The following is a 23,328-nucleotide window of genomic DNA, read 5'->3' on the forward strand; positions in this document are numbered from 1 at the left end:
TAAGAAGGGGGTATACCAAGGGTATATAGAACCTAAGAAGGGGGTATACTGAGGGGGAGGAGGGGAAGGGGAGAGTGTGGTGTTAATGCAGATGGAGTGAGAATGCACTGAAGAGGTAGGAGGGGGATGGAACAAAGTGAGAGGATGGAAGGAAGTTAAAGTAGTGAGGCATAAGAGTAGGGGTAAGGTAGGTGGACAAGAAGTGCATAAAGTGAAATATAAGGGTGGGGGAAGTTGCGGTTAGCTAAGTAGTTTTGGAACAAGAGCAATGGGTACATTTCCTGAATAAAAACAGTTATACAATATGGAATGACTGCCACAGGTTCATAGTTATTACTTGGCATGCAGTCCAGGAAACTAGTAAGATGTCTAGCCCAAATTCCCATGTGAATTGCTTAAGATCACATATTAGGTAAATAAAGGTGGAAAGATTGAAACCCTGCACTGCTGGCATGGCAAACAACTCATTAACAAGTCAGAGCATCCGTCCTCTACACTAACTGCCAGACAGAGAAAGGGTGTTTAACTAAATGCAGAAATCCTTTATAATCTGATCTTGTAGAGAAGACGGGTCTACTTCATTTGCCCGGACTTCCATTTGCCCGACACCCATTTGCCCAAGACCAAATGACCGAAATTTAATTTGACCGACACTTCATTTGACCGACAAGTATTATTGGCAAGAAAATGGAATATGCCTCCTTCCCCACTGTAGTGCGACCCTGGAGTTAGATTATATAGTTAGGGGGGTGTGGGGGCACATCCCCCCAAAATGGGGAATGTGGGGGGCGAAGCCCCCCAATTAATTCCATATTATATTGTTTTGTTTTGCTTTAATATTGCTTAGTAAAACAAAAGTAAGTGGGGGGCTTTGCACCCCACACACCCCATTGTGGGGGACTGTGCCCCCCACACCCTCTAACTATATATTCTAACTCCAGGGTCGCACTACAGTGGGGAAGGGGGCATATCCCATTTTCTTGCCAATAATACTTGTCGGTCAAATGAAGTGTCGGTCAAATGAAGTGTCGGTCAAATGAAATTTCGGTCAAATGGGGTCAGGCAAATGGTTGTCGGGCAATTGGAAGTTCGGGCAAATGAAGTAGACCCAGAGAAGACAGTATCACAGTAATATGCATCAATTACTACATAATGGATGTTGAAGAGCAGCCGGCCATGATCATCACTCCATTTAATGCAGGCTACATAACCTGACAAATGTCAAACCCTTTGCAAATGCTGGAGGGTATAAAGAAGATACTACTAAAATATATTAATAAAATGTAACATATTTATACTATATTGCACAATCCAGGCCTACTGATGAATTAATTATTTAGTGCAATGAATAAAGTAAAATATTTAAATTAATATAGACACTGCAGCAAGTTTTGTTCAGTAACCCTAAGATCATACAAAAATGAGATGTATTACTGCATACAATATACCGTTTCCTTCTTTTACACCGTAACTACACTGGTTTATAGGTAGATCGAACCATAGAGGAGTCCAGCCAAATTTCTAGTTGCCCTAAAGTGCTGTATAATTAAATTAATTTTGGGAGGTCACACACTAGGTAAATGAGAGCTAAGGGACTCAAACCTGTACCGCAGCAATGACAGGTCAGAGCCTTAACCTTCTACACCAAATGCCAGTTTAAGGTAAGAAGAGAGGGGAATGATTCAACCCATCAATTCTTAACACAGGAAAGAGTAGCATTAACCCACTACACTGATTCATAAGTTATGAATGGAATAGTGGGATGCAGGTGCCAAATATTTATACAGACACACACAGATGTGACCATCGGCTACAGCTTGTTCAAAGCCACACAGTAAGCAAATGGAGGTAAAAGGGTTCAATAATTGCACTTTTGCCTTCAGGAAGCAGTGAGTTAATATCGCAAAGAACTAAACAAGCAAAAGAACAAGTTTCTGCAGTAAATGAGGGCTAGAATTAATTCCACAAACCACAGCACAAGCTCAAACCAAGAAACGCTCATAGCTTGTAAAAAGTTTAATAAAACTACATATATGGGTTAAGTTCTGTATATGTTGTTTTAGTAAACTTTTTACAAGCTATGAGCATTTCTTGGTTTGAACTTCTGCTGTGGTTTGTGGAATTAATATCACATTGAACTCTAATGGCTGACATTATCGACTGACTATAAGCCTTGGTGACTTTTCAGAAAATGAAGAAGTGTTTGAATGTCTACAAATCAGTGTTGAATTAAGGTTCTAAGCTCTTAATAAGGTGTTTCCTATAGTTATGAATGCAGGGTTTGAGTCTTTCTACCTCCATTTGGCTACTGTGTGACTCTGAGCAAGTTACTTAACCAGAGAGAGCTCCTGTGACTACTATTGATTAATTTACCAGTTAGAACTGGCATTATTACCGACTTTGCCTCTTATACAGCTGTGTACTATCTGCAGTGCCTTACCCACCTGGAGGAACAAGGAAAACACATTTTAGTAAGCTGCATATATAATCAATTTCAGCAGCAAACAGTCACAGAAAACATCCAGCTTAGCACTAGTTTTGGTAAGCCCCTATTTCTAATCCATTTCAGTTTCAGAAAACCTTTCTAACACAGAACTCCAGCATATGATCCATTCAGTAAACAGCCTTTCTTCATTTCCAACTCTGCAAGCAGATGATCCAGTACTTCATGTACTGCACTTAGTTCCAACAGCCAGCCTGTATCCTTATTCCTGTTTCCTGTATGTCTTTTACTGCACTTAGTTTCAATAGCCAGTACCAGGTTGGTAGTCTTGCCTTCTCCATTTCATGTGCTGTAAAATTCCCATGCTCTTCTATTATTACTTCCTGTGTGTGCATTCCTCTACTACAGTGGATGGGGTGGATCCTTGGCTGTATATCAGTCCATGAAAAAGACATTTTTTGGTCATGCTATAGGCATGAATGTCATAAGTTGATTAAATTCTTTTGTTGGCTAGCCATGCTCCCCCCACACACACACACACACACACAGTAGCAGTGAGCCCTGGGCATACACCTATTTCATCTCTATTATAGTCCACAATAGCTGGGAAGAGACATAAAAAGGAGTGAAACAATGGGTTAGTGGATATGAATGGTATGTACATCAGCACTCTGTGATAGCTGTGACCCAATGGGTGTTTATTCCCATTGGGTTTCCCTCAGCCATGGGTCCTGGATTTGATGTTAATGCCAATGTACAGCAAGGATATGACTCCACAAGACACCAGAGGAAGATCTCAAGTTGGCTGATTTAGGCATACAACTGTCAATAATGTCCCTCACTATTTTCTCAGTCTGCAGCTTGGTGATATATGTGTCACCTCCACAGTTTCTGCTTGCTGCAGATGTTATTGCACCACCTTTCTGAGCATGGCTGGAGGCAGTGGCCACTGTTAGTGCTTCTGGGATGGATTAGAATTAACAGTGGCAGCTGGGGATACTGCTGCCTGTGGTGCTGCTATCAGTGATACTGTAGATGACAGGCCTGGATGGTGACATGGATGCTGAACTGAATGCTACTGGATATAAATGTAAAACAAATATATTGAAATAAAACAAACAAAAAAATGTGTATGTATATAATGGAAATGATAGTGAGAAAGAGGTGGGAGTGAAAGAAGTACAAATACAATAAAATAATAAAGGCAAATGATTACTTTATCTGTATTATAAAGCAAAGAACATAAAACAACCACCCCACTGTAGCAAAGATGTGCTAATAATCAATATCTAGGGAAGTTGAATTCATGAGCTTAATCACCTGTAACTTTAAAGGTGCTGACTTTACATAAGTTCATGGGTATATACTAGGCTAATGATCACCAGGGCCTTTAAATCTAACCATGCAACCCAATCCAACTATGTGCCTATGTAACATGGGTGCTTATTATGAGAGGGTATGTTAGTTAGGATTGTTCTAGAGGTTATGCGACAGGAGTATGTTAGTTTGTACATTAATGTCTTTCTCTGTCTATCAGAGACATGGTCGCCAAACTCAAGGTGAATTTCTGATTTCACATCTATTGCTATAAGTTCATAACCACTTAAATTCCCTGACCAGGAATTAAGCTAGAGCAGTAGTGGTAAGAGCACTACATCACAGGGGTTAACTGACTAATGGCATGTGTATGAATCATGTGCGCCACAGTGGGAGCATTAGAACTTTCATACCTGGCAGGATTCATACCTGCATGAGGAAACCCCAATGAATGTTAAGTCCATCACCTTAACCACTCAGCCAAGACTACTAGGCAAATAAATACTAGGCTATTAGTCTTCAGACTGTTATAACCCTAGCCAATAATCAGAGGTCAGAATCAAACCCTGTACCTGTGAGGCAAGGAACTTAACCATTATGCCAGCTCCTCAGAATTTTAAAAAGCTCTACTTGTATCAAGATGACATCACTCCACATAGACCTTGTAACCACAATTCCTCATGCAGGAGGCCACTGCAGCCTGACAAAAATCATTCTGTATATCTGAACATTATTTCAGCACCCCACATCGGAAGTCCTATGATACACTATATTAGGAGTATGAAAGATGCTTGCAATTAAACAAATACTAGTGGTATGTTTTACACAGTTGTAGAATGAACAATATCCAACATCAAGCAGACTTACCTTCACCACCTGCAACCTCCAAGAGGCTGCATTCACTTGCTGAGCTACACTAGGAATCTGAGGAAAGTCTCTTAGGAAACATACTAATGGTGTGTGTCACGCATCTAAAGAATGAAAGAGATAATAACCACCATTACCTGCAACTTTAAAGGCACTGGCTTATCATGCAGCACTATAGTAGGAGCATAAAAGAAACCTAAAGTGAAATACATATTTGCAGAAAATAGGCAACAGGATCCAACTTTGAGGGGATTTGAGCCCACAACCTTCATCATCTCCACTTGCCAAATAAGTGCATATACATGCTGAGTTGCATCAGGAGCCTGAAAATAATCTTTAGGGAAACACACACTCATTTTTTATTTTATTTTATTTCATTTATTCCTTGTTGAATAGGTTAGCCCACTAAGCAACAGCCATTTTTCAAGGCAGACCCGAGGTTGTATTTATTGCACTAGAGAAAATATGACCGGGGCATTAGAGAACTTTGTCTACTCTTTTACATCCACTTTGGCTACCACCAACTCAAGCATATGAGGCTTTGGTTTAACATCACATCTGAAGGTTGGCACACTCAGGTGTGCGGCACCCACTTTATGCTGCACTCCAATATCAGCAATCAATCTACCTGGTGTGGGAATAAACGCCACAGCCTCTTCTGCACCAAATATGTGCTACCTGTTGGTGTGTATCACATATCTGAAGAATGAAAACAATAACCAAAAACACTCACCATTTACAACCTCAATGGTACAATAGTTCCACGCTGAGCTACAACAGCAATATAAAATCGCCTCTACTGAAATGCACACTAATGCATTTTATCACACGCTTGCAGAACAAAAATAGTACTAAGTTGGGAACTCAATCCACTTCCAGCATTCTAGCAAAACAGCAGCACCTCAACATGTTAAGCAACATGCGCTCCTACCCTGAAACCATGGACACCAATGTTATGAACCCCATATCACTCTTATTCCATAATGGATGTGCCACTTAAGTGCCACTACTGTATTTACTAGGGTGTAATGACGAGCTCGATTCATGCTGAACACTCCCTATATCAGCAGTTGCATTTCCAAACATACTTGTTTCACTTACAGTAAACTATTAGCATAGCATTTTATCCAACATAACATTTTAGGATAAATCCCTAACAACTACACAGTATACAATGTAACTTGTTTGGAAGGCTACAATTTCTGTATGCTCTATGACTCTGCTGGTGACATGTACATATGTAACAATTAAGTACATTTGATAATGTGGTAACCTGGGGAAAACACATACCTCTTCTAAATACTGGTATGAAAAATGACTTGTTAGTTAACACACCATGATACATACAGCACCTGTAAAAAACATCGTCACCTTGGTGCTTCCTGCGGAGCTCACACCTCCTCCTGTACAGCTGTGCACTTTCTTAACTCTGTCCAGGAGCTGTGGAGAAAGAAATGGAAGTATGTCAAACATTGCATGGCAGGCAGTAACTGTTTGCATGTGTAAGATTAAGCTGTGGCAAACTTGCAGTACATAGGTAGTGGCTACTCCTTCACCTTGGGCTCACCTTAGCCCAGAAGATTGTGATGTCTGTTTTAGATCACTGTAACGGTGATGGCACTGCTCACTATTATTAGGTATGCCCATGGCATGTGTAGCATCTTATGCCAGGCTGCTCCAGGCCTCTGCCATATATTGTTCCCCTTGGCACTGCTCATCATGGATCCCTGCCATGTAAAGCTGGTGGAGAGGTGGAGGAATATTTTGGATTGCTCAGGACACCACATTTAGGATATAAACTTCTTTACCAAGCCATAGTTAGCAGTGCAATACTTTGCAAAGAGAAATGCTTCAAAATTTGATGTCACATCCATTTTTGCCTAAGCCAGCTGCACAATATATACACTGTGTAATACAGAAGGACTTCATTACAATAGTGAGCATATGTTGGTCAAAAGCTAGATCATTGTCAATGTAAGTACCTAGATCTCTGATTCCTCGGTCTACTCATAGGGTTGTATTGTCAATGTGATCATTCCCAGGTGTAGTCAATATTCCAAACAGCATAGTAATGCACTTTTTGGCACTTAGTTTTGGTTGTGACTTTGATGCCAGTTATTTGTTAGGGACAAGCCCTTTGCTGAATCCTTGGGGATTTCAGTGACTGCTTCCATCTTGCAGTCATCCAGAAGTGTGGCCTGCCATAGGCTCTTGACATTTGCTTTGACTTTTGAGAAGATGATGCCAAATAAGAACAGCCCCAGAACAGACAGCCTTGGAATCCCAAGTGTGACATTTTTTTTTTTGAGGTGGTACACCCTATCTTGACTTCCTATGATGTATCTGTGAACCAGTCTCCAATCCATTGGGTGACATAAGGGTTTATTCTTAGTTTGCCAAGCTTATCCACAGTGCCCAAGTAAGGTATAAAGCCAAATGCCTTGACCAGGTCAAGGTAAACAGTGTGTACTGTCCTCCCTTTACCCATCGCTTTGGTGACGTTTTTGAAAAAGTCCATTAAGTTGAATAGACATGGCCCACCCTTGACAACCAACCTGTGTTTGGAGGTTTCTTATGTCCTTATTGATTAGTTCCTTGATAAGTGTTTTCCATAGCTTTAAATATGAGGCTTGTCAGACTCGTGGTATGGTAAATATCTGGGTCAGTGGATGGCACTCCCTTGTGCAGTGGTATGACTCTTGTTGTCCTCCATTCACTTAGTATGAAGCCATTTTGGAGGATGATCTTGAAAAGTGTTGTTAGAGACACACAAATGTCTTGTTTCATGCTATTTAGGATGCATCCTGGGAAATTGTCAGGACCCATAGAAGCCATATATTTGGCCTTTGAGAGTACCTCCAGGAGCAGGTTGAGCATGACAGCTGCTGCTGTATGGTTTCCCAATATTTTTGGAGAGATTACCATGAGTGACAGGAGTAGGGTTTGAGCTAAAGGTTTGCTATATCCACAGCTTCAAAATAAATGGCACCATTTATAAATAGCTCATCACGCTGCTGTGTATTGCCCTTTTGATTGTGGATATAGCTGATGAAGGCTTTGTGGACATCCTTGGCATAAGCTGCTATTTTTACATAAATCTGGCCTTGGTAGTTTTTTATGATGTCCCTAGGTTGTCTGTTTAATTTGATGATTAGATTCTTATTTTGATGGGTTGTCCAGTTTACATTTTCTTGCTTCTGTTATAAACCTTATTTATGTTGTGATTCCATCAAGGCAGATTGCTTACATGGCTTATTCTGCACGTCCTTTATTGGGTACTGATGCTTCTATGAAGTTGTGCCAATGATAATACAGGATGGTGCTGTATGCTTCAACATAAACAGCAGAGCTTTCCAGGTTCCAGGGTGGACTTCAGTCTAGCTAGGGAATCACTCAGAAGGAGGAAATTAGTCTTGTGAAAGTTTTTAAAAGTGCCTGGTCCATGTGGGACTTTGGCTTTATCTTTATTATGAAGAAGATGGCTTTATAGTTCAACCCAATGAGTAAAGATGTTAAAATGTGTATGGTGCATGATTCACTCATATTAATGAGGACAAGGTCAAGCTTTTTCCCCTGATAGGTACTCATACTAAGTTGTTCCAGGGCATTTGTATTGACAAAGTTCAGAAATGTTGGGGCATGCATGCTAGTTATTGTATGTGTTTCCCAATCTATGACTGGACAGTTGACGTTTCCCAAAAGTATGACATTTAGATGAATGCTAAGTGACTCTAATTTGTTTAGGCAGACATTATGACATTCCTGGGTCATAGAGGATGTTGTTTAGCTCGCCGGGATATGGTAAGGGACTTTGTTGATTGTAAATTAGATATGAAGGTTCTCAAGGTCATCATGCTGCTTTACCAGCCTTGATGTGAGCATTTTCTGGATGAAGACTGAGAAACTTCCAACTTTCTTCTCTTTCTGTGCATTGGCTGATCTAAACATATGGAAGGCATTGTAGCCTTGCACTACCACAGTACTCTCCACCAAACCGAACCATATTTCAGTCACAATACATTTGTTTATGCCCTCTAGGATGGAGAGGGCTTTCAGAGAATGGAAGTTTTTTGTTTAGGCTCCCAGCACTGATCTGTAGTACTTGCATTGTTGTTTGCAACTGAGCATGGTTATACCCCTGATTTGTTTCATTTTATAGATTTTTTTGTGTGTGTCTTCATCCAAGATTCCTGGATATATCCAGCTTTACTAACAAGATAGTCCAGGGGAAGTCATTTCTCACAAAATGTTGGTACATGTTGCCATATGTGGGAGATGTCATAAATGTCTGGGTGGGCCAGCAGACACATTGTAGATGGTACTCTGTGTATTACAGACAACCTAGCAGCTGGTGAAGTGATACTCTTTATGGTTCACATACATCCTTCCCATTTCACATGATAGAGTTTTTATTTCAATGTCGATGCAGCCTATGGTTCATCCAATACCTCAGGGAAATGGGCTATAACATACAAATCCTGCATGGTGTTGGCTCTCATAGGTTCATAGGTTGTTACTAGGCTGACAATCACTAGGGCCTTTACAAGTCTAGCTGTGCACCCTAAATCATTTAGGTCCCAGGGTATCATGGGTGTCTACGGGGAGCATGTTAGTAGAGAAATAACTAAGGATTTGTGGGGGGGGGTGTTAGGATAAAACGTTTCTTATTGATGGCTCTGTCCATAAGGGATATTGGGGGGCAGAAGTGGGGTAAATGTACAGTTTCCTATCCAGTTGATTTGAATAGGGTCAGGGATGAACTCTGTTTTGCATGGACGGAGAGTCTATTCTATTGTTTGGGCATCCTATTCTTCAAACAACTTCTGTTTATAGCACAAGTGAAGTTCAGATTCCTGCGTGCAGTGTTACTGGTGCAATTTGTTTTGCACAAATGCAACAGATCCATCAGGGCTGGTTCTGAAGAAGCCCTGTAAGACAGGCAAAGATCCCCTCTCAGCAGCCTGTAGGAGACTGATTACAGTGATAGAACCTTTAGGTGATCATTGTAAGACAGGGTGATCATGCTTTTAATTGTCCTGGTGAGAAACCTTTATGGGCATTCCAGCTGTTGCAATTGTCTGGTATGATGCATGCTGAAGGGGTATTGTATTCAATGATATGTCTTATAAGAGCCGAGTAGAGTGATACTATAACTTCCTTGGACCAGGATGCCATTCTCATACCTATAGGTTTGAGTGACATAGAATGATTGTCGTATTACCTTAGCTATGTGCTGATCAAAGGCCAGACTGCTGCCAACATATATTCCCAGATCCCTTACTACTAGGTCCAATATAATGCACTTTTTAGCATTATGGTTTAGGCCAAGACTTTAACACCAGTCATTTGTCTGTGTTAAACACTCTTGCAAGATGTTGGTGTCTTGGATGAATCTATAATAACTCCAAATTTACAGACGTTGGCAAATTTTGTGAGCCACAGGCCTTGAACATTATCCTAGACTTCTGAGAAATAGATGCCAAACAGGAACAGGCCTACCATGGAGTCCTTGGGGTACTCCACTAGTGAACCGGTCTCTTGATGGAAGTGGTCTCACTGATCCTGAATTCTTGGATCCTGTTTGTGAGCCAGCTGGCAATCCAATGAGTTATGTAGGGATTAATGCTTAGCTCAGAGAGCTTGACAACAATGCCTAAGTGGGGTATTATATCAAATGCCTTGGTCAGGTCAAGATTAGCAGTATGCACTGTTTTACCCTCATTCATTGCCCTGGTGACCCTCTCAAAGAAGTTAACCAGGTTAAGTAGGCATGTCTTTCCCTTAACAAAGTCAAAGTGGGATGGGTCCAATGTCTACAGGTTGCTAATGTCTTTGTTTATCATTTCCATGATAATTCATTCCATAGTTTTGCATGCTAGACTTGACAGACTGATGGGTCTGTAGTTCCTTGGCTCAGTTGATGCTCCACCCTTATTGGAAGGAATGACTACTGTGGTCTTCCTTTCATTTAGAACACAGCCCCTTTCTAGGCTGTAGTGGAAGAGTGCCTTATGTGGTCCTAATAGGTCATATTTTAGACTGTTCAGGGGGCAACCGGGGATGTTGTCATGAACCATGGTAAAGGTGTTATTGACTTCAGCAAGTGCTGCCTGCGTCTGGTCCCTGTTAATAGTTGGAGGAAATATGTTAGAGGAAAATTCACCTGGTAGAGCTGGGGACAAGTTTTGGGGGGGGGGGGCGCTAAAGTATGAGCTAAATTTATCCGACAGCAGATTTGCTATATCACCATAATCAGTGAAATTAGTACCATTCACCACCAGTTCAGCACACTGCAGTGTGTTGCCTTTAAGGTTCTAGACAAAACTAAAGAAGGTCTTGTGATTGTTCTTAGCCTGTGAGGCTATCATGAGCTTATAATTGGCCTTGCTTGATGTAATTAATTAGACCTCTTCGCTTCTTGTTTAGTTGTATAAGAGAACACTTGACTTTAAAGGAGTTGCTGTTCCTCATTTTGGGCATGAGTGTTCTTTTCTTATATACCCTGCTTAGGTCATGATTCCACCAGTGGGGTTTGTTTTTAGTGTATGTTTTGGGTTTATTTTTGGTAGGTGTAGCAGCCTCTATGCAACCATTCACATGTTTGTATAGGGACTCAATGAATAATTCTGCATAGGTAGCTGTGGACTAGGAGTTAAAGAGAACCTTGAATTTTGACAAACTGTCACTTAATAGGATGCAGTTTGCCTTAGAATAGTTCTTAACTGTTACTGGCCTAGCTAAGTTTTCTGGTAAGAATTTTACTTCAAAAGATACAGCTTTGTAGTATGACCTCACTAATAAGGACATGAAACAAGGGGGGGGGGGGGGGTACAACGCTTTCCCATGTTGGTGGGTACTAGATACACTATGCTTGATCCTCTGGTTGAAGCATGAACTATCTGTTCCAGGGTGTTTATGTTAATAAAGTTCAGGAAGCATTGTACCTGTGAGTTTGAGCCAATGTAGTTAAACTCATCCATGACTAGGGTGTTCGATTGGATGGTGAGTGCCTCTAGTAGGTTTTGATAATAGTCATGAGACTCTAGGGACATAGATAGTGACCTGTAGCTTGTCATGATATAGTGAGAGCCCTTATATGTGGTGACTTGTACATGGATAAGGTCCATGGTGTCATCCTGTTTAACCATCCTGGAGGTATGTTTATTGCTAACATGGATCCAGACACCTCCACCTTTGACCTCCGTTTGTGCTATTGTTTGTCTAAATGTGTGGAAGGTGCTGTAGCTTTGCACTGCCAGAGTCCTTTCTATGGCTTGAAACCAAGTATCAGTTACAGTGTAGATGTCTACATTCTCTAGAATGAGGAGGGCTTGAAGGGTGTGGAGTTTTTTGTTTAGCCTATTAGCATTGAGCAGTAGCCCCTTAAGGTTTCTTGTAGACTTTTTTCACTATATTCTAGTGTTGATTTTTTGGCATTGCCCAAAAACGGCTCTAAGGGGGGTAAATAAAGTTTAAGCCAATATCTGAAAGCCTAGCAGGAACATGTGCAGCCCATCCTTGGCAAAGCAATGCAGTCTTTTGACCTTGTCCTCCCATGCTGACAGATATTGGATTCCACTGGAGTGACACCAGAAACTAAGCCAATTATTAAAATCAATCATCTAATGTTCATACTGTCACATCATCCTTGATGAAGATAGAACGCTGCTCAATGCAAGGCTCATACCTATCTCTGACACACATTCCAAAAGATCCATTATGTCTCTTTTCATATACTCCAGTGAGGTATGTCTCAGGGCATTTACACCCACATGGACTATGATAGAATCATAGTGTTACCTGGGATGCAGTGTGACATTGCAGATCCTAGCTCCAGATAGGCAATTAACCATTATCTTCTCCTTGTTTAACCTGGTAATTGGGACATCTGTGTGACACACAATGGAGTCTCCAATGACAGGAGTATTAAGTAAAATTTATTCTTGCCTTATTGGCTTTGCTCTTGGGGAACTGCTGGATTAAGGCTTATGTGAGATATATTTTGTTGTTGCTTTTGGTGTGTGTTTAAGTGATTGCTGAGGTGCAATGTTACCATTAGATGGATTTGGAGGCCAATGAGATTTGGGAAGGTTTCTAAGTGCCTCAGCATATGACAAACTGTGTGTGTGGTAAGTGGTGTGTGCACGAGGGTTGTAGTGTGGGTATTCCTGACCACGTCTGTAGTATGCAAGATTTTTGCCTTCAGGGAAGTTGTGTATTTACATCTCTTACATACTATGTTATTTTTGTTAATGATTAACTGGTTTTCAGAGAACATGAGACAATTGCCACATTTTCTTAGGATACCCAAATCTACCCACCTGGGCACAGACACATTTGTAAATTGCATATCAATGTTGTATGGACCTGGAATAGGATGAGCTATTTAGGATTAAGGATTGGGTTTTAAGAGGAGTCTTCTAGGGTAGTTCTGGGGTTAGGGGCAAGATATTATATAGTGCTAGGATATGGTAGTGCTATTGGATGCATAAGTTAGCTGCTCTAATTGCAATTCCTCAAAATGCTACATTGTTTAACACTTTTTGGACCTAATCGTAACATTATAGGGAGTCTTTACTTTGTAGGCCTGCGCTACAATACAGATTGCTGCTGCTCAGTGAGCAGTTCTGCACAACTTGCTTGATTTATAGTAGAGAGAAAAAAGCTTGAAAGCTGACTTCCTCTAGCCAATATACAACCATACTTTGAGCTTTTAGGTGTGCTTCAAAACTCAGACAGACCAGGTAAACACTGGCACAAAATGGATGATCCTGGAATTTCTTAATGTAAAAACACAGCTAAACCAGCTGTCAGTTGCAGATTAAACAACAAACAACTACTAAACAACTAAGTCTCTGGTTAATTCACCATTTGGACTGTGGTTAGGAGTAAACAGAACTAGAAAAGCTAACAGAGAAATTACTATTTTTGCCACAAAATAAAATAAATACTTAAAATGTTCAAAACTAGTAATGATCTTTGTATAAAGCAATTACAAGTGCATTAAATCAAGGAAATGTTCTTATCTTAGCCTGGATGGCTCTGGATGCAGTTGAAACACTGGAACATTTTTGCAGAGTTCTCTGTAAGTGAACAAACAGCCTTGCAACTTGTTTGATTTATAGTAGACAAAACAAGTGTGTAAACTGACTTCTATGCCTTCTAGCTAATAAACAGCTGCACTTTGAGCTTCCTGTTGTGCTTCCAAACTCAGAGTGACCAGTAAACTCTTTCTGTCACAGAATGGATGATCCTGGAATTTCTGATTGAAAAAGCACAGCAAAAGCAACTGTCAAGTGCAGATTATACAACAAATAACTACCAAACAACTAAGTTCTTAGCTAATTCACCCTTCTGCAAGGTGAATAGGGGGCAAACAGAACTAGAAAAGGCGACAAACACAGAAATTACTATTTTTGCCACAGAATAAGGTAAATGTTTTTAAATATGTTCAAAAACAGTAGTGATCACTGTATAAAGCAAGTACAAATGTGATAAATCAAGAAAATATTCTTATAGTAGCTTGTCCACAAAGAACACACAGGGTAACTCTCTTCCAAAAAAATAGACTCCAGGCAGGTAAGGTTATTAGCGCTTTTGTTCCCTTTATTCACACTCCAAAACAAAACTTCATCAGATACACACACCTTACCCTCTTCCCTCTTTTTATACACAATTCATTAAAGCAATTGCTCCAGTCAACACACTTTACAATTAATTAAACAATTAATTAAACTTGAAATTTGATTCCTCCATTTAAATTGGAAAAGGTGGGGAGACAAGAGAGGGGAGGTAAATGGCCCTGCTTTTTGGAGTACAGGGAAACATAATGGCAGGTTTTATTAAACGCAACAGTTTTCCCTGGAATCAATCATAGAATTTCACTAAGTAGTTTATTGCACTAAAGGGCAGAAGAGATTTGAATAGGAATGTGTTCCCTTTGTTTCTTCTGTTTCTTTTAAGGTTAACAAATGCATTAGGAAAATGTTTACATTTACAAGTAATTCATTTCAACAAGTAAATGATTTTTAAAAAAAGTGTATTCTTAAATGAAAAGGAATTTTTTTAGCTTGGTTAACAAGAATAGGAAAATGTGTTTATACATTTATATACTTTTAAAATGTCTACAGATGGTTTTTAAATGGAGTCCTTTTGGTTTGAACTTTTAGCTCTTATTGTAGCTTGGAAGGCTCTAGATGCAGGTGAAATACTTGAAAATACTTGAAAATGTTGCAGAGTTTTCTGTAAATGAACAAAGAGCTTTGCAAACTTGTTTGATATATATAGCAGAGAAAAAATGCTTGAAAGCTGACTCCTATGCCCTCCAGCCAATATTAGTTTGCTTCACAGCTCAAAGAGGCCAGTTAAACACTTTCTGCCACAAAATGGATGATCCTGGAATTTCTTAATGTAAAAGTACAGCAAAAGCAGCTCTCAGGTGTAGACTAAAAAAAAAAATTAGGAGGCAAGCAAAACTAAAAAAGCTAACAAACAGAGAAATGGCTTTTTTTGCCACAAAATAAAACAAATACTTTAAAATGCTCAGAAACAGTACTGATCACTGTATAAACCAAGTGCAGTTAATCAAGAACATATTCTTATCTTAGCTTGGATGGCTCTGGACGCAGTTGAGATGAAAATTACTGCATGTAGTACATGGAAACCACATATGCTCACCCACATGCTGAAGGGATTCATGTTGACAGATCAACAGTAGTTCCATTGAACACAAATTGACTAAAAATATTTAGCTGACACTTTTGGTAAAAGTTAGAAAAAAATTTTTTTTTTTTGGGGGGGGTGGGCAAGCACATCCAGGCATTTCTAAAGTTCCTGACAAAAAATGTATTCTAAAAAGTTTAGCCATGAACTTCAACATCTGGACAGTTTAAATGTAACAAGCCCCCATGCAGTAGACACCCCACACACACAAACGCGCACGCAGACACATACACACACACACACACACACACACACACACACACACACACACACACACACACACATACATGCATAAACACACACCACATTACAAATATACCTACTCTGAATATAAAATTCTCCACTATCAGCAAAAGTGCTTTCACTAAACATTTTAGTTGATTTGCTTTTGACCACACTGCCATCACTAAATTGAAGGTTACCATGTTGAATCATAATATTAAGAAACTGATGCAGTATGCTAGAGTTAGCTGCCGGACGTATCACTAATGAGTCCCCTGTAAGTCACTTAAAGGTCTCTGTAATATACATAAAGTCATACATGCCATAGTATCCACTGGGATAAGTACTCCACGATTCCTATGGGGCTGCAGATGAGGCTGACACATGTCCACAATTTCTTGCATGGTGTCCCTATTCACACTGTAGCAGTCGAAAATGTCAGTGTCCTAGAGTCAGTGAAACATTATGCAAAGTCAGATGGTTTTGTGCACTGTTGAGCAAAGCAGTGGCAATAAAATCCTCTTACAGATACATATTTACCAGTGTTGTGGCAACACATAACATTTTTTTGCAACTCTGTTAGTCTGAACAGGAACATTCTACTGAGTTCAAATATGCAGTGGGTGCAGCTGCACCACATGGCATTTATGCATTTAGGAATTGCTCCACCGTCTTGTTTTACCTCATTTGCATATCACAAGATGCTCATTTTAATAATGTTGTTCAGTACCATATCATCGTAGGATCATATGAGGTTATTAGGCTAATGACCCTAGGGCCATTGCAAGCCTAGTCAAGTTGTACCCTTATTTCCACGATCAGCAGCTATCACCCCTGTCCAAGAGGGACATAGGTGGAACCCCTGGGTGAATTTACGGTTACCCATCCAATCATCCAGATTGTGTTTGAAGTGGGCCAATGAGGTGCTCTGCTTGACATGAGTCGGGAGTCTGTCCCAAAGGTGTGGTAACTTCTGGGGTACAAATCTATCCCCCAGCAGGTTCTATTAATGTCACATACCAGATTAAGGTCATTAGAGTGAGTAACCCGTCTACTGTTTGACTTACATATGTCTTGTTGTGTTGACTTGTATGGCTATTAACAGATACCATGTCTAGTGGTGCTATTCAGCCTTTTTTTATGTGTTTCTGAATTATGTGCATACCCTGCAAATGGCTTCTCAACATGCAAGTTCCTCCACTGTGATGTGAAAATGTTTTCTGAATTGGGCTCATTATGTTTAAATCTGCACAGTTGTAATAAACAGTGGTCATTGTTGAATGACATCCACATCCAGACATTTCTAAGTTTCCCAGCTAAAATTATATTGTAAGCATTTTAAGCCATAAACTTTGACATCTGGACAGCTTAAATGTAACACGTTTATATTTTCACTACATGTTTGGAAGGAAGATACTTGGTATATTATCTGGTTGAATTGGTATGGTCCTCACAAAACTGCACCACTGCTATCTTGTAAATATTTTTTACTCCTTCTTTTCACTGTTACTAAGCTACCAAACCTGTCAAAATGTAATATTATTCCGAGCTGCCCCTGCTGTAAATACATTAGGCTTTACTATGTTTGTATTCTTGATACGCTTTTGATTAAAGGCAGTCATTTGAATAACTAAATTCTTAAAACAAGACTTGTGAATGCTCTGCAAAGTCTTAATATTATATTTAATTTAAAAAGATTAAGCTTATCTTGGGTCCATATACTTTTTGTTGCATCAAGCAGAAGACCACGCCTGTGGCTTAAAATGAATACATCTTAGCACGTGTTACAGATATATGTTCCAAAGACTATACTGAACTTTTCTCTTGTAAATGAGAAGTGCAATCTAATGCTGGAGATGCTTGCCAAACGTTCTCTTTCTCTAATATATCCTTTTCCAAACATTTTTAGAGATTCCTTAATGGGGTTGTCACTTGTAAATAAAAAGGCCATTGCTCAAGAAAGAATCAGAAAATATCCTTTGCTATGCATTTTATTGACATCTAAATTGTTTATCGCATAGAGAGGCTTTTTCTTTGCTTATTAGAGAAGTAGTGAGTCTTAACTATGAAGTTTCAAATGATACTATGATACATACTTTTGCATTTTTTATGAGTAGCAGAGAATCAAAGGCCTCCTAAATATTTTGATATATGAATTATTCTTGAAAAGTCTTCATTGCAGTTTTTTGCATAAATAGATGACTAGATAAAGCCAGCTGTATCCTGTCTTCTTAATCATTTTTCTGATATGTAACTTGCACACTGTTGTATCATGTGTCAGAAATAGCAATGTCTTTGAAGACAACTTTGAAATGCTGAGATATCAATTTTCTTACCTGCCCAAAAAGGTAAAAGCTGAGAATGGTTCCTAGCCATGGCACAATGTTTTCATTTCTCCCAGCATCACCAAGATCACATGGAATGTTGTCACATTTACATAAATATGATTTGAGATGGGGTTGCAGCCCTGCACAACAAATGAATGCAGATATGTTGAGTCATTCATATTTAAAGAAACAACACAAAGATATTTTGGGAGATGAAAGGGAAGACAAATGGGTTATCAGAAAATTAGGCATTCATGAAATGCGCCTGAAAGAACTTTAGAGATGTAATGAGGAATATCCAGAGATGAGCATGGTAAAAATATTTTCATGAACTGTTGACCAGAGAAGAAAAATCATTCCATAGGAAAGTTAGCCTTAGTTTTAATTTAAAGTGAAGATAAGCTTTATCCCATATCTGTTGTTCAAGACAGATATGACATTTAGGTTCACAGGTCTGTACTAGTCTAACAACCTCAAAGGCCTATTAAAGCCTAGCCGTGTATGCTAAATCTCTGACAAGTTCTGGTACCCCTGATAAGTGTAAAAAGGGTCTTGGGAGATGAACCATTTACAGGCTGTCTGTGTCCATTAGAGACACAGGTTCCACACCAGGGATCAATTTCCTGTTCCCCTTCCAATAGTCCAAGTTACACTTGAATTGGGTTAGGGAGGAACTCTACTTCCCATGGATAGGGAACCTGTTCCAGAGAAAGGGTATACATGTCTCTCCATCAGGTCCTATTTATATCATAAGCAAGGTTTAAGTCATTAGAACAGGTAATAACTCTGGTGCTGTTTGTTTTGCAGATAAGCAGGAAGTCCATTAGGGTGGAGTCTGACAATGTCTCGTATGCCAGGAATGGATTTCCACTCTACAGCCTGTAGGAGACAGAATACAGGGATAGGGCCGCTTGCAATGGACATGTTACTTAGGTTAGATTTTATTAAATCTGTGCTACATTTTCGATCTGTGGCCTTTCTTGTCGTTATTTTGACATGTTACGTATGCCCTGCATTCTGTTAATGAAAAACCTCTGTGAACGTTCCAATTGTAAGATGTGCCAGGTTAGGTACATACAAAAGGGAGCACTGTGCTCAATGATAGGTCTGATGAATGCTGAATATGGTGGAATAATGACCTACTTGGACCTAGATGCCATGCCTTTATTTATAAGTTGCACATCATAGAATGATTGCCTCATTACTATAGACATGTGATGGTCAAAGGTTAGATTACTGTCTATGTGTGTACCCAAGTCCCTGACTACTGGGTCAACTCTTAGGGATGTGTTGTCAATATGATAGTTACTAGGGGTGGATGTCTTCCAAAAGGATATTATTATTGCCTCAAATTTGGCTTTGGTAGACTTTATTTGCCCTGTTTGTTTAGTTTGATGAAAGTGCTTTTATCCTGCTCGGTGCTACACCTCCTAATTTTTTGCTATGATTGTCTTCCTTCTGTTATACAGCCTTTTGATGTTGTGATTTCACCAGAGTGGCTTATTTTTTGAGTTAGTGCTATACTTCTTCCTGGTGGATACAGCTGCTACTATGCATTTCCAAAAACTGTGAAAAAGAATGCTTAGTGGACCCCTAGCCATGCTTGGAATTTTCAAGTGCAAACAATAAGCCCATGATATGCTACTTTGGCCAGGTATGTCTATGCAGATAGAAAATAAATGCAGTAGTATGTTATAATTCAGAAGAGACAGTGATATCCTAGTCAGTGACTAAGGTCCAAGACTAAAACATATGTTTTCCATTAAGAAGAACATATTTGCCTAACATGTTAAATATAATTAAACATTTCCTAAAATTATGAAGATGATATTTCAAGCCAAGGTGTTATAAATGTAATCAAAGGTCAAGGGATAATGTCTTTCTAGAATAACTATATAAATTACATCTAACAATCTACCTTGGCCCTCATTTGGACATGTTGCTTGAGGCCTGGCACAAATTTTCTCTGATATTATCTACCAGTGGGGTTATTACTGCATTCCTCTACAAACATGGAATGCCCAAAGACCCCTCCAACCCATCAGACAAACTCTCTTTCAAACAGAAACTTAGATTATAGCCAAAGCCTTAGCAACCAAACAGTACCAATGATGGTCTGGATCATTTGTGCCTCTCAGGCACACTTTATACAAGGCTGTAGGTCTACAGAGCATTGGTGCCTTTCTAAATCTTTTATTTTGATAGCTTAGAGAATGACCATTCCCGTAGTGGTGCTCTTCCTTAGACTCACAAGGCATTTGACACTTCAGGATGAGAATAATTTTACAGGGTTGTGGTAGGCACACATTTTTGGAGCTATTTACATACTAGATTTAAATGCTGGACACTGATCTAACAGTCATATTGCTTCAACAATGAAGTCAGCCCATCCACCTATCTCTCAAGTAGCACCATGCAAGGTTTCACTGTGGTCCTCCTACAATTTACATTAGTAATGAAACCCTTTCTGTTACATAGGATCATAGGATCATGGGAAGTTACTAGGCTAATGGCCCTAGGAAAGTTATAAGCCTAGCAAGCTCTGCTCTTGTTTTCACAATCAGCACCTATTGCCCCTGTCCAAGAGAGAAACAGGTGGAACTCCTGGGGTGAATTTATGGTTACCCATATTGAGCTTGAAGAGGGCCAAAGAGGAGCTCTGCTTGACATGAATTGGGAGTCTGTTCCACAGGCGCGGTAACCTCTGGGAGACAAATCTCTCCCTCCAGCAGGTTCTATTAATGTCATATACCACATGGATATCTTTAGAGGGAGTAATCTGCTTGCTGTTGGACTTATAGATATGCAGCATTTACAATAAGGCAGAGTCAGAGATTGCCTTATATCCAAGACAGAGATTGCCTCTCAGTTGTCTGTATGATATGGAGTAAAGTGACTGATTTCAGCTGACTCACATAAGACAGATGCTGAAGACCTTGAATTCTCTTTGTGAGGAAGTTTTGTGGTCTCTCCAATTGCTGTAGGTGCCTGGGAATGTACATACCAAAAGGGGCATTGTACTCAATTACTGGCCTTATGAGGGAAGAGTACAGGCAGTACCTTCTTTTTTTCTGGAGGCAATATCCTTACTTATGAGATGAGCAATATAGAATGCTCTTCTTACCACTGTGGAGACATGGTGGTCAAAGGTAAGGTTGCTGTCAACCTGTGTGCCCAAGTGTCTCACCACTGAGTGTCTGCTTAGAGTGTTTCTATTAATGTTTTAGTTAGCAGGAACATTGCTCTTACTAAAAGGGATGACAATACATTTTTTGCATTGAGATTAAGGCTGTGATTTTGGTGCCAATCATTTGTTTGTGTAAGACCCTTTTATAAGATGTTGACATTGTTTGAGGATACTATGACCACTCCCAGTTTGCAGTCATCAGCAAACTTTGTCAGCCACAGACCTTTAATGTTTGCTTGTACTTCAGAGAAATAGATTCCAAACAGTAGAGGTCCCAGGACTGATCCCTGTGGAACACCACTGGTTACAGGTCTGCTGTTGGAGGTTGGATTTCCCTATTTTGACTGGATGGGTTCTATTGGTAAGCCATTTAGTGGCCCACCTAATGATATAAGGGTTGATACCTAGCTGCGTGAGTTTGTCAACAATGCCAGAGCAGGGGATAGTGTCAAAAACCTTGGCCAAGTCAATGTAGGCTGTATGCAGTTTTCCCTCATCTAGGGACCTGGTGACTGTCTCGAAGAAGTCCACCAGGTTTAAGAGGCATGATCTCCCTTTGACAAATCCAAACTGAGTAGGTTCAAGTGTTTGGAGACTGCCTATATCTTTGTTGATAATGTCCATGATGATTTGCTCCATCGCCTTGCAGATAAGATCAGTCAGGCTAATAGATCTATAGTTCCCGGGTTCAGTGTAAGCACCACCTTTGTGCAAGGGGATAATAGTGGCTGATTTCCATTAAACTGAGTCAAAGCCAGTGCTTAGACTATGATTGAAAAAAGTACCCGATAGTGTTGCTAATTCTTGGAGCCAATGTAGGACACAACCGGGATGTCATCAGGTCCCATAGATGCTGTGTTTTTGGTCTTAGAGAGGTATTCATGACCTGCTCGCTACAGAAACAAGGTAGGTGCAGGTAGAAGGAATGTCATGAGGTATGTGTGGTGGGGACAGGGGAGTGAAGTTTTCACAGAATCTGTCAGCTAGCAGGTTTGCTATGTCCACAGGCTCAGTGTATGTGGTATCATTAACTACCAGTTCATCCCAAATCTGGGTCTTACATTTTAGGCTATGGATGTAACTAAAGAACACCTTATGGTTATCCTTAGTTGAGGACACTAATTTGGAATTGTAGTTTGGTTTGAAAGACTTGCTTGCTTAAGCTGAGGACGGAGTGTTTCCAGTTTAGGCATGCTCCCTCTTACTTTTGGACAACAATGTCTTCTTTTCATTGTAAAGCCTGTTAATGGCAGTTGTCCACCAGACAGGTTTGTTCTTCCTTGAAGAGCTTGTTTTAATCCTATAAGGTATGGCCACATCAGTGCAGTTATACAGGTGTTTGTAAAAAACACTGGTGTAGAACTTGGCATAGTTGCCAATTCCATCTGAGGGGAAAGGTGCAGTGAAGCTATTTATACCATACCTTAGAAGGATATAATCTGCTTTATATAGGTTTTTTAGTTTAGGTGCTAGGGGTGGGGGGTCCGGTGTGCCAGTTAATTCAAATGAGACTGATTTGTTGTCAGATCTGACAAGGGATATTTTCACAGTGGGGGTGCTACAGTGGTCTCCATATTAGTAATCACCAGATCCAGGATGTTGGCACCCCTAGTTCGGGTGTCCACCAGCTGGTCCAGAGCATTGGAGTTAATGAACTTGAGGAACCTTTGGGCAAGTGAGTTTGAGCATGAATAATTTACCCAGTCAATGGATGGGTAATTAAAAGCACCCAGAATCATGGTGTTTGGATGCATCTTGATGGATTCCAGTAGATCCAAGTAGGCAGAGTGGGTGTCTTGATTCATGGAGTAAGGGATCATGTAGCTGGCAATGACCTGAATAGGTGTCCCACGAACAGTTAGTTGCACCTGAAATGTCTTCAGGGAGTCGTACCGTTTAACCAATCTGGAGGTGTATTTATCTTTAATGAATATTGTTACACCACCTCCTTTAGTTTTCACATCTTTCATGCGTGGTCTGAACGTGTGGTAAGAGGTTTAACCCAGTATGGCTGGGGTGCTCTCCACAGCCTTGAACCAGGTCTCTGTGCCTGCACAGATCTCAGCATCTTCCAATGTGAGGACTGCTTCCAGTGAGTGCAGTTTCATGCTAAGACTCCTAGCGGTTAGTAGCATAACCTCAAGGTTGTTTTTTGATGAAATTTTTACATCAGGAATTTTGTCCTTGTGACATTGCCTAAAAAAGGAACTCTGGGGGTGGCAAGAGCCTTTGCCAGTAGCCAA

Source organism: Protopterus annectens, chromosome 1.part2 (genome assembly GCF_019279795.1).
Source record: "Protopterus annectens isolate FY-2018-M chromosome 1.part2, PAN1.0, whole genome shotgun sequence".
Classification (NCBI taxonomy): domain Eukaryota; kingdom Metazoa; phylum Chordata; order Ceratodontiformes; family Protopteridae; genus Protopterus; species Protopterus annectens.